The sequence below is a fragment of the Oratosquilla oratoria genome, chromosome 11 (genome assembly GCF_046742065.1).
Source record: "Oratosquilla oratoria isolate Oo_2021 chromosome 11, ASM4674206v1, whole genome shotgun sequence".
In the NCBI taxonomy this organism is placed as follows: domain Eukaryota; kingdom Metazoa; phylum Arthropoda; class Malacostraca; order Stomatopoda; family Squillidae; genus Oratosquilla; species Oratosquilla oratoria.
Genome location: NC_134787.1, coordinates 11,145,784 through 11,160,783, shown reverse-complemented (window position 1 = coordinate 11,160,783; position 15,000 = coordinate 11,145,784). Strand labels below are relative to the sequence as shown.

The 15,000-nt window shown below is 45.6% G+C and overlaps 1 protein-coding gene across 6 annotated transcripts in view; it reads right to left on the bottom strand.

Moving 5' to 3' along the window:
• LOC143029591 (IQ motif and SEC7 domain-containing protein 1-like) overlaps positions 1–15,000 on the bottom strand; it is a 208,512-nt gene that overhangs the window by 192,801 nt on the left and 711 nt on the right. The gene's annotated exons all lie outside the window — the stretch shown is intronic.

Here is a 15,000-nt window from a genome sequence, read left to right as displayed (position 1 = left end):
TCCCTCCAAGAGCGGTGCGGACGGAAGGAGAGGACGTTAGGGAAGATAAGCAAGAGGTCAAGTGGTCTGCGGTGTGATTTTTTTTTTTTTGGACTGAATATGCTGTACATGGCAAAACTGGCCCAAAGCCGTTCTTTCCCCTAAGTATCCCTCTATGGTGTAAGAGGATGAGGATGAGGTTTGGTGGTGGAGAATGAGGAAAAGGAAAAGGAGGAAAAGGAGGAAGAGGAGGAGGAGGAGGAGGAGGAGGAGGAAGAGAAGGAGGAAGAGAAGGAGGAGGAGGAGGAGGAGTAGGAGGAGGAGTAGGAGGAGGAGAAGGAGAAGGAAGAGGAGGAAGAGGAGGAGAAGGAGGAGGAGAAGGAGGAGGAGAAGGAGGAGGAGAAGGAGGAGGAGAAGGAGGGGAAGGAGGAGGAGAAGGAGGAGGAGGAGGAAGAAGATTAGGATGAATAAGGGTGAAGTGGTCACCCCGTTGCCCAAGAATACAGCTCGAAGGATTTTGTTTTGGCCATCATTGGTCGAGTCTATTCATCTGCAAAGGACCCGACGTCCCCATTGGGTTTAGAAACAAAACCATTTGACACTTTTAATCCCAAAACAAAACCATATAACACTTAATTCCAAAAGGTAATTTTCGTTTTTCTTATCATAACTAACTCAGTTGAGGGAAATCCCACGTTCTGTGAGTTAAAAATGAATTTTTCCATTGCAGCCTGGCACTTTCTGGACGCGAGGAAAGCTGTCACATTCTTTTTTTTTCAGGTCCAACGGACCAGCAGTGACCCTCCTTCTATTTACGCGTAAAAAGTGGTAACCTTTCGTGCCTTTTTTTGTTGATGTAAAAATATGTAGCGAGTTCAGTACTGCACAGAACACTTAAAATCTCGCCTTTACAGCGTAGATTTATGGTTTGTTTCTTTGGCCAATGCGATGCTTGTTCTTGTCTACTCCACATTGCTGGCCAGAATAAAACTACAGGTATAACTTGTTATGGAAAAGGTGATTTTTCATCATATAATTTATTAGTTTATTGTCATTCATTTTCTATTTCTATTTTTCACTCAGATCATGAAGGCAACTTTATGGATGGGATTGATAGGTGGTAATGGACATGGAACTGCCTAGTGTAGGCTTTATGGTTTCTTGAGGTCTCCTTCATGTGAAGGGCACTCGGAGTGATGGGAAGTTTGCATCAATCTACGCCTTAAGAAGAGTGAAGTGTCCTTGCTCTGGTTTTACCCAAATGATCTAATTCGGTTCAGGTGAGATTTTGTAACACAGCCTTCAATATTAGCTTCTAAATTTGATGAAAATAAAATAGTTGTACACATAAAAAAGATTCTCTTTTAAAACTTCCGTAGGGTATTTGTATTGTCCTCCGTGGTCCTTTCAACCCAATCCTCTATGCCGCCTCCGAGATAGAGAAGCCTGTATTCACATGCAGATGCGGAACATTTTACTCTTTTTTTTTTCTTCCTCCAGTATTTCTACGCGCCCCCGTTGTCACTTCACAATGTGAGACCTCAGCCATTTGCAAAGAACGACACCGGCCGCTCGGGTTGCAAAATGGACATCGTTGACATCATGCGGGAGAGGCGAAGGTCCCATGCGGAATAGTATTTTCGCACATAAGAACATAAGAACATAAGAATTATGGAGATTGCAAGAGACCATAAGGCCTACACTAGGCAGCTCCGTATCCATCCCCATCTGTCATCCCCATCCATAAAGTTGTCTAATCGTTCCTTAAAACAACTGATAGTTTCAGCGCTTACTAAGTTCATTCCATTCGTCGACCACCCTATTAGTAAACCAATTCTTGCCTATTTCCTTTTTAAGTCTAAATCTGTCCAGTTTATAACCATTACTGCGAGTCCTGCCCTGTTGTTTTAATATGATGACCTTGTTTGCATCACCCTGCGCATACGCATTATTACGGACATATGAACCTGACCTTATGTTGAACGAAGGAAGGGAGGGGCATCTTTATGGAAAAGTAATTCCCCACACATTCGTACGCTCACGAGCTGAAGTTCTGACCTACTCTGAGTATTTTCATGTTATGAAATTCAAATTCTTCGTCTGGTAACTTTTGTATTATAATCTATTTAAGAAAATTATCTAACTTCAAGCTAAGTGCTGCCTACGTAAATATATCCCGTTTTCAACAAAAGCAAATCATATTGACTTTGTGAGAACTAACTTGGGTCAAGTTTTACCCGTGACTGTATATACCAGTAAATATGATTACTGACATGGAAGTCTCACAAGATACAATTATCCGAACAATATCAATAGAAGGAATTCTTTGTAAGCTAATCAACGATATAAAACTATATCAATAGAAACAATTCTTTGTAAACTAATTTCTATTAATATAGTGATGAATGATATAGGAAGATAAAGAAACATAGCTCTGATATATCATGGGTTAGGTTATGGTTTCCAAAGGTATGAAACTCTGCATCCTATATAGAAAGCCTCCTTCAGGGCGATTGTACGTGATTTTATTCATCTGAAGAGAGGTCCCCAGAAGGGAGGACCCCTGAAATAGTTTGAGGACGGACATGTGTGGCTATGGGGCAAGAAAAAATATTTTCGAAAAAATATGGGAACGACCGCGAAGGAATGGAAAATTACCATGGAAGGACAGGAAATCCCTTGGGAAGAAGGGAGAGGAGTAGGGAAGAGGGGAGTAAGGCTAGGGCTAGATAGGGGAGGGGGGAAGACTGGGGAGGGAAGAGGACAGGATGTATGGAAGGATGGGAAGAAGAAGAAGACGCTATGGGATATTTAAAGAAAAAGGATATACAAGAAGTAGTACAAGAATAGCTACAGGAAAGGATGTGTGTTCAGAAAGAGGAAAGACTAGAGAGGATGAGAAATGAGGATGAATGGGAAAAATGGAAGAGGGGAAGAATAAAAGAAAAGGAAGTGAGTGGGAGGACGAGGGGAAGGGAAGGGGAGGAAGAGGGGGAAATGAAGGAAAAGATATGCCGATATACAACAAGGATTGTATGAGGGGATATGGGAAGAGGACCCACAAAAGAACGAACGAGATATTTGAGAGATGAGGAAGCACTGGGAGAGCGTGGATAGAATGTAGGAGAGAATGCTTTGAATAGAGAAAAAAAAAATTGAGTACAGGAAGATAAATAATTGACAAGGGTGAGATGGCGATGAGGAAGAATGGAAAGTAGAGACTGTGACAGGATGGGGAACAAAATGAAGCTACATACATACATATACCAAAGGCTTTTTCCCCTTACACGGGGGGTAGCCAAAAAGAAAAAGACATAGAAACCACTCCCACCCATTCCATCTCCCACATGATACAGATGAAGCTATATGACAGAAATGATAACTATCCAATCGAAGAGGCTGGCAAGTATGTAAGAATAGAGAAGGAGAAGGCTTAGGGACGAAGAAGAAAATGTGGTTTGAAAAAAACAAAAAAAAAACAGAAGAAATAAATGAAAGGAAACACTATAGACATGCGTATAGAAAATGAATAGAAAAAATCAATCAAATGATAGAAGTAATATGGAGTTGAACAAGGGCCAAAAAAGGTGCAGAATCTTACGGATCCTTGGCAGAGGATATTGCCAGGAGAGAGAATGATAAATATGAAAGCATGAGATAAAACAATGGTTGGTAAAGGCGAGTAGACGGGGTGGACAAAAGGATAGACAGGATGTAGGGACAGATGAGGATGGACGGGAAGGGGAACGAAATAGAGGACTCTTGACGAAGGTCAGACGAGTTCTTGTGGGGGGTGGGGGTTGACAGGGCTTGAGAGTGATGACAAAAAGGGTGATAGGAAGTGTCCCATTTATTCAAGAGCAGAGCTGCATCATCATCTCACACGGGAGTGATGATGACGTAGTTCACGAAATAACAACTACAAACAAAAACAGCGACAACAACATCAACGACACTACCAACAACAGTATGGAGTAAAGCGCTTGTCATTCTAGAGGTCACCGCCTCTGTTAATATGTCTTTCCTAAACGTGTTTCCAGTTCATGTCTGCAAGTGTCTTTCATGTACAAGTTTCAAAGTGGGACAAAAAACATCTCTCCCCCCCCCCAAAAAAAAAAGAAGAAAAGAAAAGAGAAATGAAAAACACGTATTATCTCTACCCTGATGTCCACCAGGAACAATTTTGCGAGCTATGATTGCGTGGTTTACACCCATTCAGAAGCAATTGCAAGATATTCGTACAAGACCCGGTTCTTTATCGGGTGACACTTTGTCTCTTACACCCTATTCCACCACCACCCTATTCCATCCAGTTCCGTGGGAGCCCCTCGGTAGTCAAGGGGTTAGGACAACAGGCGAGCACTAGTACGCCATCGCCTCGAGTGGCGTACTATGGAGAACGTACGAACTTCGAGCAGCTCGAGTGAGATCCTGAGAGAGAGAACGAGAGCGGAATGATGAGCACCGACGAGACGCGAGTACGAAAACAAATGCCGCCGCGGAGGGAGGGACGGAGGGAGGGAGGAAGGTTGAGTGAGACAGATGAAGAAGGGCTACAGGAAGGGGGGGGGGGATGGGAGATGAAGATTAAGGAAGGGAGAGATGGGATGAGAGGGGATAGGAGGGGATGGGAGGGGAAAGGAGGGGTAGGATGAGACAGGCCTGGAAAGATAACGATGAGGAAGGTAAAGGGTGAAGAAAGGAGGGGAAACGGGGTGAAAGGGAGAGGAAGAGTGTAGAACGTAGTGGATGGGAGGAGAGAGTGGAAGGGAGAAAAGGTGGGTGAGGGAGGGGAATAAATTGGTATTGAGAAGTTGGGAGGGAAAGGAGGAAAAGAGGGAGGGAGAGAGGGAGGGAAGGAAGGAGGGAGCGCGAGCACATACACACACACGCACACGCACACTTGTACACACGCGCACGCGCACACACGCACGCACACACACACACACACACACACACACACACACACACACACACACACACACACACACACACACACACACACACGAACAAGTTAGATGAGAAAGTGTGGTGTGTGCAAAAACAATACATGAATTTAAAAACAGTTTAGATAAAATGAGATATGAAGACGGGACATCACGAGCATAGCTCCCCTTCCCGTAAAATACAACTAGGTAAATACACACACAGTGAGAGAGAGGGAGGGGGGAGGGGGGATACGGGAGCTGGTAATCGTCGGCCAAGGGTGAACGACGTGACCTGACGAAGATTGAGGGAAAGGCGAGGATGTCCCTTGTGACACAACGACACTCCTGTCCAGTGACACACGTACCACCACATGATGAAGTTTCTGAGTGAGGGAGAACTACCAACATATATATCAATCTATCTGAGGAGGGGGCCACTACCGGTCGAGACCCCATTGGGACCCTCAGCTGAATGAAATGGTCCGGTTTGAGGCAGAGGTCACTGCGGTGACCTTGCAAAGTGGGAGTATCCGGTGGCCATATTCCGGTGCATCCGGCCCTCCCTCGACCTATCCGCTCAAAGCACACTACTGTTCGTGGTTCACGCCGTGCGTTCTAGCTGCCGACAGGGTATTTTATTCAACCTAAGGAAAGCCCTCATACGGAACACAAGATTTGATTTCATTATCGTGACCAAAACAAAGATTATGCACGACCTTGGGTATGATCACGTGATCCCACCCTCTGTTGATTTCTACACATTTATTGATTTATTATCTATTTATACATTCATTAGTTCATTTAGTTATTTACCTATTTATTCATTTATTCATTCACTTATTCAGAATTGCAGCCATTACTGGTCTACGAGATTAGATGTGAAATACCTTTGTCAAACCAAAAACATTAAAGACAATATTCCCTCTTTAGCGGGATTCGACCCTCCCTCGACTTCTACGCCTCCAGACGGTAGCGCCCTACTCTTCTTGGCCTTCATGTTTCTTTGTTATTCTGAACAAAACCTCTCTTGCACATCATCATGGCAGTGTACCCTCGGGCACGGTGGTTAGTTGATGGGAGAGTCTTGGGCGCTGGCTGGTTCCAACGGCCCCTGAGTTTGACAGGCACCGTGTTTGTCCGCCTGCCTACTGAGCAAATACATAAACACTCGGACGCCGAAAAGCAGGCCCGGCACCGACCACTAGAGGGAAGGGGGGGGGGAGGGAGGGAAGCAGGAAGAGGGATGGAGGAAAGTAGGAAGAGGGAGGGTGGGAAGGAAGGGAGGAAAAGAAAGCAAATAAAATAATTGGAAGTAAGAAGGATGGATGGGTGATAAGGAGAGGGAGAGATTGAGGACGGGAGGGGCGGAGAAAGGGAGGGAGGGAGGAAGGGAGGGAGGGAAGAAGGGTGTGAGGGAGGAGGGGAGGGGAGGGAGAGAGGGAGGAAAAGAAAGCAAATAAAAGAAATAGAAGTAAGAAGGATGGATGGGTGATAAGGAGAGGGAGAGATTGAGGACGGGAGGGACAGAGAAAAGGAGGGAGGGGAGGGAGGAAGGGAAGAAGGGTGTGAGGGAGGAGGGGAGGGAGGGATGGAGGGAGTAAAGGAAAAAGGGAAAGGAGTATGGAGGGCTTGAAGGGGAAATGGTTGGATTCTATGGACGGAATTAGTGTAGGGCGAAGACAGAAGGAGGAAAGAAGAGAGAAGATGGAAGAGTGTGCAGGAAGAAGGGAGTGGGAGGGAGGAGAGGGAGGACTTGTGTTGTTCATGCCCCAACTCTGTCGTAGAGTTGAAGATCTATCACACTGAGAACAATTTTTGCAACTACGACGGATTTGTATGACTAGGAAAGACTTCTGTTACGTTTTCTTTGTAGAAATAACCCAAACATAAATATTTTTCGTTACATAGACACATGTAGAATAATAAATTAACGTTTCAAGCATTGTTAATAATACTATAGCAACTTAATTATTATAACTAGAGGTACAAAGGCTGTATCGTCCTCTAGGGGATAGGCCGGTCTGGCAACGAGCCATTAAGGTTGAATTTATAACTTCCCCTTGGTCCAATAAACTCTTAACTCTCATGGAAACTGTGACGAGTGTGATGTGGGTTTACTTTTTTCCCATCGCCCTGTATGTTCATTGTAACTACATCCAGACTTACTCAGCGATTGGCTTACCTACTCAAAGGTAAGAGGAGAGGCTTACAAGTTCAGGACATAATTTGCTGTAGTTGAAGCTATAAATTTCACTTTACGTCAGTGTTTCTTTACTAAGGAGTGCTAGAAAATATTACTCATTGTAATAATGTAGTAACTCTAGTTCTTATGACCGGATGCTAAGGTGTACTACACTATCTGGACCTAACTGGAGATCTTCAGATATAAAAAAGAAAAGAAATTCTGTTCTCTGTTCTCTGAGAGGCAAAGTAAGTGGCAATTAAAACATCCACCGAGGAAGGAATCGATGTCTATAGTTAATTAGTGACACTCATTACACTTTTAATTAATTAGGCAACTAAAATTGTGAGATATAAATGGGTTGGTAACTATTTGAACAAAAGTTAGACTGCAACATTTTAGTTTCTTAACGGTAAGGTCAAAACGTGAGGGAACTGAGGATATCAATAAGAAGAACAATGACCATATTCAAAAACACACTCGAGCATCTTAAGGCCCGACAGCTATCTGACGGCAATATTCAGTCAAGCTCTTCCGACGGCCTCGTTAGGGAAACTGGAACCTTTGTGAATATGTTATCACGTCGTCTGGTACCTCCCCCCCCCCCAACACATTAGCAAAGGTTGTCTCCCAAAGAACAGAAAAATAAAAAACAAATGATAAAAAAGGAGATTTTTTTTATAACAGGTGTGTATACCCAGCACTCATGCTACATGACAGACTGAGCTGCAACTCAAAGCCTCTCCACATTTTTTTTTTTTTTTTCAAAAATGTCCTTCGGGTACACATGACGGATCACGTGGGCCCTAAAGTGAAACAGATTTGTGGGGAGAAAGCGAGGGAGAGGGATGGATCGATGGATGGGGGGGGGGAGAAAGAGAGAAGGAATGACATAGGGAGTGAATGAGAGAGAGAGAGAGAGAGAGAGAGAGAGAGAGAGAGAGAGAGAGAGAGAGAGAGAGAGAGAGAGAGAGAGAGAGAGAGAGAGAGAGAGAGAGAGAGAGAGAGAGAGATAGAGAGAGAGAGAGAGAGAGAGAGAGAGAGAGAGAGAGAGAGAGAGATAGAGATAGAGAGAGAGAGAGAGAGAGAGAGAGAGAGAGAGAGAGAGAGAGAGAGAGAGAGAGAGAGATTAGAGTTACACGCCATAAGAAAAGAGATGGCAAAAAAAAGGTACAAGGACGGGGGAATAAGCGACAAGGTATACATGAAGTAGACAGGCAAGGGCGAGAGGGAGAGGAGAATTGTTAGGCAGAAAGACAGGGAAGAACTGATAGAGGGGTAGAGCGGGTGGGGGGGGGTGTTATGTTAGAGTCCCCCGGACTATAACGGAACAATTAAAGCTCGTTCATAGCTCAACACTATTGGATGATTGGGCGACGAGGGCCACGCTGGAGAGTCCAACTCCCGGCCGCTGATGGGGAACCAATAGCTGGGAGTGCGGACATGTGATTAGGGCGGGAGGTTACTGACGGAGGGAGGGAGGGACGGTACACGCAGAAGGAGGAGGAATTTCGCTTAGGGAATTCCCCCCGTCTAATTCTTATCGGTTCCTTCGTTGCTGTTCATCTGTATGTTAGCTTTACCTGACGCCTTCACTCCCGTCTTGTGGAGTCAAGTTAACGTCGTCTTCATTAACACTTCCACAGTTTGTGGAGTGGCCGTCAGACGATTTTATTCAACCAGGGGGTGGGAACACTCTCCAGTATAACGAAATAGATCACGGCTCTATTCTGGGATTGATAAGTTCTTGAATGCCCGGAACCTGGACCTGAAAGTGGTCCACATTCTCGGTTGAATAAAATCGTCTGGCGCTCATAATGTTTCAGAGGGTAACAGATGACGGTAATCTTTTCCCCAATATTCGGTAATATCTGCCCACATACGGGTAATACCTGCCCACGCGCGAAGGTGATTACTGTTACCCTACCACCATGCGTTACTACAGAAACGGGGGAAAGGGGCTGGGTACTGTGCTGGAAAGACCGCAAGGGCCCTCCCCGTCCCAAGAAGGAATCGCTCTTGCACCAGGAAAGAGTCGAACGAGAGACCTTTAAGCTCAAGGTGAGCTCCCTCTCCGTTACGCCACAACCCGCGGCGACAAAAGGAACGGGCGGGCGGACGGGATGTGGTAAATGGGGTGGCAAGCGACGGCAAGCTGACGGCAAGCTGACGGTAAGTCGTAAAGAGGTTGTGGTAGAGGCGGGGGGAGGAGTGAGTGGATATTTGTGTACGAGCTGGGCATACTGTACAGTACAGGACTGCAGTAGACAGGTTGCTGCTCTTGGATGTGGCATGCATACAACAGCAGCAGGGTACGAGTAGACCGCAGAGGCAAGAAGATGGAGGAGGAAGAAGAGGAGGAGGGAGAGGAAGAAGAGGAAGATGGGAAGAGGAGGAGGGAGAGGGAGAGGAGGAAGAGAAGGAGAAGGAATAGTAATAACAGGAGGTGAAGATGGAAGAGAGGGAAGGAAAGGAACAGGAGAAGGAGGGAGACGAAGAGGAGGAATTAAAGGAGGAATAGTAAGAAGCGGAGATGAGATTGAAAGAGGGGAAGAAAAGGAATAGGAGGAGGAGGAAGAGGAAGACGAGGAGGATTGAAGGAGGAGGAGGGAGAGGAAGAGGAGGAAGAGAAGGAGGAATAGTAAGATGAGGTAAAAATGGAGGAGGGGGAAAAGATGGAACAGGAGGAGGAGGGAGAGGAAGAATAGGAGGATGGGAGGAGGAGGAGGAGGGGGAGGAGGAGGAGGGGAGGAAGAGGAGGAAGAGGAGGAGGAGGAATATTAAGATGAGGAGGTGAAAATGGGAGAGGAAAAGGAACAGGAGGAGGAACAGGATGAGGAAAAAGAGGAAGAGAGGAGGGAGGAAGAAGCGGAGGTTGTGAAAGAAGAAGAGTGGGATGAACAGGTGTGAGAAGAGCAATGGTGCGTAATAATGACGTGAGAAGACAGAGTAACGAAGACGTAGAAAAAATGTGTAACGGAGGGTAGTATGGGTAAGTAGAGCAAGATAGAAAGAAGCGAGTCCAGGAGGGAGTAGAGGTAGGGATGGAGGTAGAAAGGGAAAGAGGTGAAGAGGACAGTTTGAGGGAGAGAGGAGTAGGGAGAGAGGACGGGAGGGAAAGAGGAGGAAGGAAGGAGAGAGAGAGGAGAGGGAAGTGAGAGAAGCGGAGGGGAGGAAAGGGAGAGAAAGGAGGAGAAGGAAGAGGGTTAAATGGAGGAGGGACAGGGGAGGAAGGAGGAGAGAGTGGGATGGGGGGGAGAAGGAAGAAGGGAGGGGAGTGGAAGGGAGGGAAGGAGAGGGGAGGAGATGGGTGGGGAGGAGATGGGTGCGGCAGTGCGCGTAAGGATGTGGCGAAGGTCTGTACCGTGGAGTCGCGCAACGAAACTGGAAGTCACCGTCGTTTGCTGGTCAGCTGGCAAGACCCGGCATCAGCTTTTATCGCAGCAAATAGCACACAATTTCATTCCGCAGTCATGGACCCCGGCTTTGGAAGAGGTGTATATCCGGTCCAGGTCGAGATGTCGAACTGTAGATTAATGATATAGTTTGACGCTTCTTACGAAAGAATCTATCCTGTGAGGAACGGTAATAAAGGATGTTGACGCTTCTTACGACAGAATCTATCAGAATCTATCCCAAGGGGAACGGTAATGAAGAGTGTTCACGCTTCTTACGACAGAGTCTATCCTATGAGGAACGGTAATAAAGGATGTTGACGCTTCTTACGACAGAATCTATCCTATGAGGAACGGTAATAAAGGATGTTAACGCTTCTTACGACGGAATCTATCCTATGAGGAATGGTAATGAAGGGTGTTGACGCTTCTTACGACAGAATCTATCCCATGAGGAACGGTAATGAAGGATGTTGACGCTTCTTACGACAGAATCTATCCTATGAGAAACGGTAATAAAGGATGTTGACGCTTCTTACGACAGAATCTATCCTATGAGGAACGGGAATGAGGGGTGTTGACGCTTCTTACGACAGAATCTATCCTATGAAGAACGGTAATGAAGGGTGTTGACGCTTCTTACGACAGAATCTATCCTATGAGGAACGGTAATGAAGAGTGTTGACGCTTCTTACGACAGAATCTATTCTAAGGGGAACGGTAATAAAGGATGCTGAAGCTTCCTACAACAGAATCTATCCTATGAGGAACGGTAATGAAGAATGTTGACGCTTCTTACGACAGAATCTATCCTATGAGGAACGGTAAGACTCATGGACGAGAGTATCATGGACTGATACACGAAAATGTGTGCATATCCCTCTTGACACACATTCTCCTATGAATGATCCCTGAAGGAGTTTCGCTGAAGCCTGAAGCCACCTTTGCCTTATGCACTCGGACATCCAGACTGAGACTTTACTGGAGAGAGTTAGTGAGCAACTTGGAGGCTTCGTAACCACGAAGAGTGATTGATGTCTACCGAGCCACAGCAGCGCTTTCTTAAGTGATGAAATGATGGATGAAAAGTGTTGACAATGATGGAGGAACGTCATAACCAGGGTGAAGCCTAAACTCATAATTCATATTTTTTCCTTTATCCAAAAATGAAATCCATCATACTGGCCACTCTGTTGTCGAGAATAACTCCTTTGTTGCAAGAACACCTTAATATATTTTGTACTGGTTAACGTCAAACGGTTCGATTCAGTTGAGGTCAGAACCCTCACTCTGGAGGCGTAAGACCAAAAGTGACCAATGACCGGAAGAAAAATGAAGTCAAGGAGTCGGAAACTGGGAAGGAAAGGATAGGAAAGGGGGGTGGGGGAAGGTGGGGAAGGATGGGGAGGGAAAGGATAGGAAAGGGGGGGAGGGGGGGAGGATGAGGCAGAGGGGTGAGGAAATGGATGAGGAAGGATACTGGATGAATGGCTGACAGTAGTCCTCAAGGAAAACGGACGCCTTCCGGTCGAAGGGGAGGGTGGTTCTCGGCCTTGTCCGGTTTCGTAAGGAGGGGCGGGCAGGGGCATCGCGTAGTACGTGGTGGGGGTACATGGTAGGGTTTGGGTATCTTCAGCTTCTGTATGGGCTCTTACTGTGGCCGGGGATGGGAGGGGACGGGGGGAAGGGGAGGCTTAAATGTCGAGGAAAGGTACGGGTGAGGAGAGTTGGGTGGGTGGAAGTGGAAGGGGGTAGGTAGAGGGGTGGGTAGAGAGGTGAGGTAGATGAAGCAGATGAAGGTGTTGGAGTTGAAGAAGGAGATGGAGATAGAAGAGTGTAGAGGGACGAAGGAAGATGTGGAGGAGAAGGGAGATGAAGGGGAGGAGGGAAGTAGAGGGGGGAGGAGGAAGGTGGTAGGGGCAAGAAGGAGGTGGAGGAGGAGGAGGTAGAAACTACACAAGGAATACGCAAAAAGTTTATAACAACAGGAGGAAGACATAACGGAAACTATTAAAAAAAGGGACACGGCACATAAGGTAGGTTTCCCCTTGATAATGAACGGGCAGCTGTGTATGGGAAGACCACCAAGATCGGTGAAGCCATTTCTTCTGAATGTATAATCGAGCGTGTCCATGTGTGTGCGTGCTCCATTACACGCACATACGTACAATAACACAGATAAAATATATACATGATATGCATATTCAATATCATAATATAATATGAATAGCTGCATAAGTGTATCCATTTACATACGTGTGTTAAACAATTATGTCCACTTGGCCTCTGTTTTATGAAGAACGTGTGTGTGCACATATGTGTACACACGCGTGTGTATACACAAATGTATATACGCATGTGCATACACACAGCATACAACACACACACACACACACACACACACACACACACACACACACACACACATATATATATATATATGTATATGTATATATATATATATATATATATATATGTAGATATGTATATACATTTACATATAAATATTTTTGTACATACACGTTTACCCAGACACTAGCATATATTCACGCAAACACAACCAGGTAATTACACCTATGCACATCTTCATTAATTAACTCGTTTGTTCCACCCGACATCACGTGAAAGCTAAGGCGCATAATACGCAGCCACAAAGAAAGCACGTGGTTGACGTGATATCTCGGGTGAGCAGTCAACTGCGAGAGAGAGACGGAAGGATACTGTGAGCCGGGGTGGTGGGGTGCAATATGGCAGGGTTACTGATAAGCCTATCGATTTATTGATGAACACTTAAACGAGTCGCGACGTAATGAACAAAGCCTCTTCTGTCCAGCCAGTGCCACTGTTTGGCACGGGGAACAGAAACCCGATAGCACGTCTTGTCCACGGGTAAAATTTTGTCAAAACATATTTCATACTCATGAACTATTTTGATGGGTCAGTCTGGTGTTGACCACGCCCTGGGCCATGTTGTCACAGTGCTCAGGAGCCTAAATGGCGTATAATGACAAGAAACGCGCCCACAGAGGTCGCAGTTTGAGTACAGGATAACATTCACTTCAGGACCTATAACCTATGTCTAACAAAACGCTCTCGTGCATGTTAACGATCTCTATATGCCTTTGTTTCTTTTTTATGTGTACCCAGTCTACATATGTATGTTGTACATATTTATACACCTACGTGTGTGTGTGTGTGTGTGTGTGTGTGTGTGTGTGTGTGTGTGTGTGTGTGTGTGTGTGTGTGTGTGTGTGTGTGTGTGTGTGTGTGTGTGTGTGTGTGTGTGTGTGTGTGTGTGTGTGTGTGTGTGTGTGTGTGTGTATGTGCGCGCGCGCATGCTCTACCAAGCTGTGGCAGGCTTTAGGTTGATGCGTATCTTCAACTCCCATAAATGTTTCAAACGGCACTGCAATCCTTTTTTCGTAAAGTTTGAGTTGCTTACGTGTCGATGATTATCATTTCTCTGTACCAAAATAGAAAATGTTTAACAATTCAATAAACATAACGAAGAACATGTTTTGTTAGGTTAAACTGACAAAATTAAATAGGGTATATTACGAACACTGCAGTTCCAAACCGTCTCTTCGTTGTAGTAAATCTACACATCTTGGTCTTATTAATACAGGATGATATTGGATAACCAAAGACACAGACTCTAAAAACGGGGTCCTAAAAGATCGAGAGCCATTTTTTAAATTCTTACACCGCCTCAGGTGAGTGAAATTGCCAGGCGCCAGCCAGAACGAGGACGTCACCAAATCTCAAGAGTCGAGAATTTCCTTTACTCAACATGAACGTTTCTCCGTCTACCAGCGAAGATGCTTCGAAAGAGAAAATGTCCCAAGAAGGAAATAACGTTGATGATAATCAGCTAAATAACCTTAAAGTTGGAGTATATGGTTTTTCAGTATCGCTTGAGTGCGTCTGATAAGGATTTAGGTTCCCTAAAGGAGGGCTGTCAAGAACCCATGAACAAGAGGTTTCCCTACTACATGTTGGTTCAGAGGTTTATGTTCTAACACAAGGCGATGTTATCCGGTCCGCGATACATCCGCCAGCTGAATAAAATCATTCGGTAACACAGTAAAGTCTTATAAGTATGCCACCATGCTTAAAGGGTTATGTTTGTTGCAAATTACGGAGGGGTGAGGGGGTGAGGGGTTGGGCGGGGGGGTGTTGGGTGGGGAGGGGGGGCATGACGCATGGAACCCTTCTAGTTGACGAAGGTCTTAACGCACTAGGCAGTGTCCGATCAATACAAGAGAAACCAGGACGATCAACGTGATCACAGCTACGACAAAGAACATGATCACAAGATCACTCCCTCTACTGGGGCTTCTGTTGATCGTTCTGCTCCTGCAGTTGATCTTCCCTGGTCCCTGCTAATGCTGAGAAGGGCGTGGGGGGGTCTGTCCTCTGCAGGAACTCTACTACACTTATCCATATTTCGTACTCGTTGCGATAAGCACATCTGTTCTGTCCGTCTAGATCAATACAAGTGTTCCTTTCGACACCA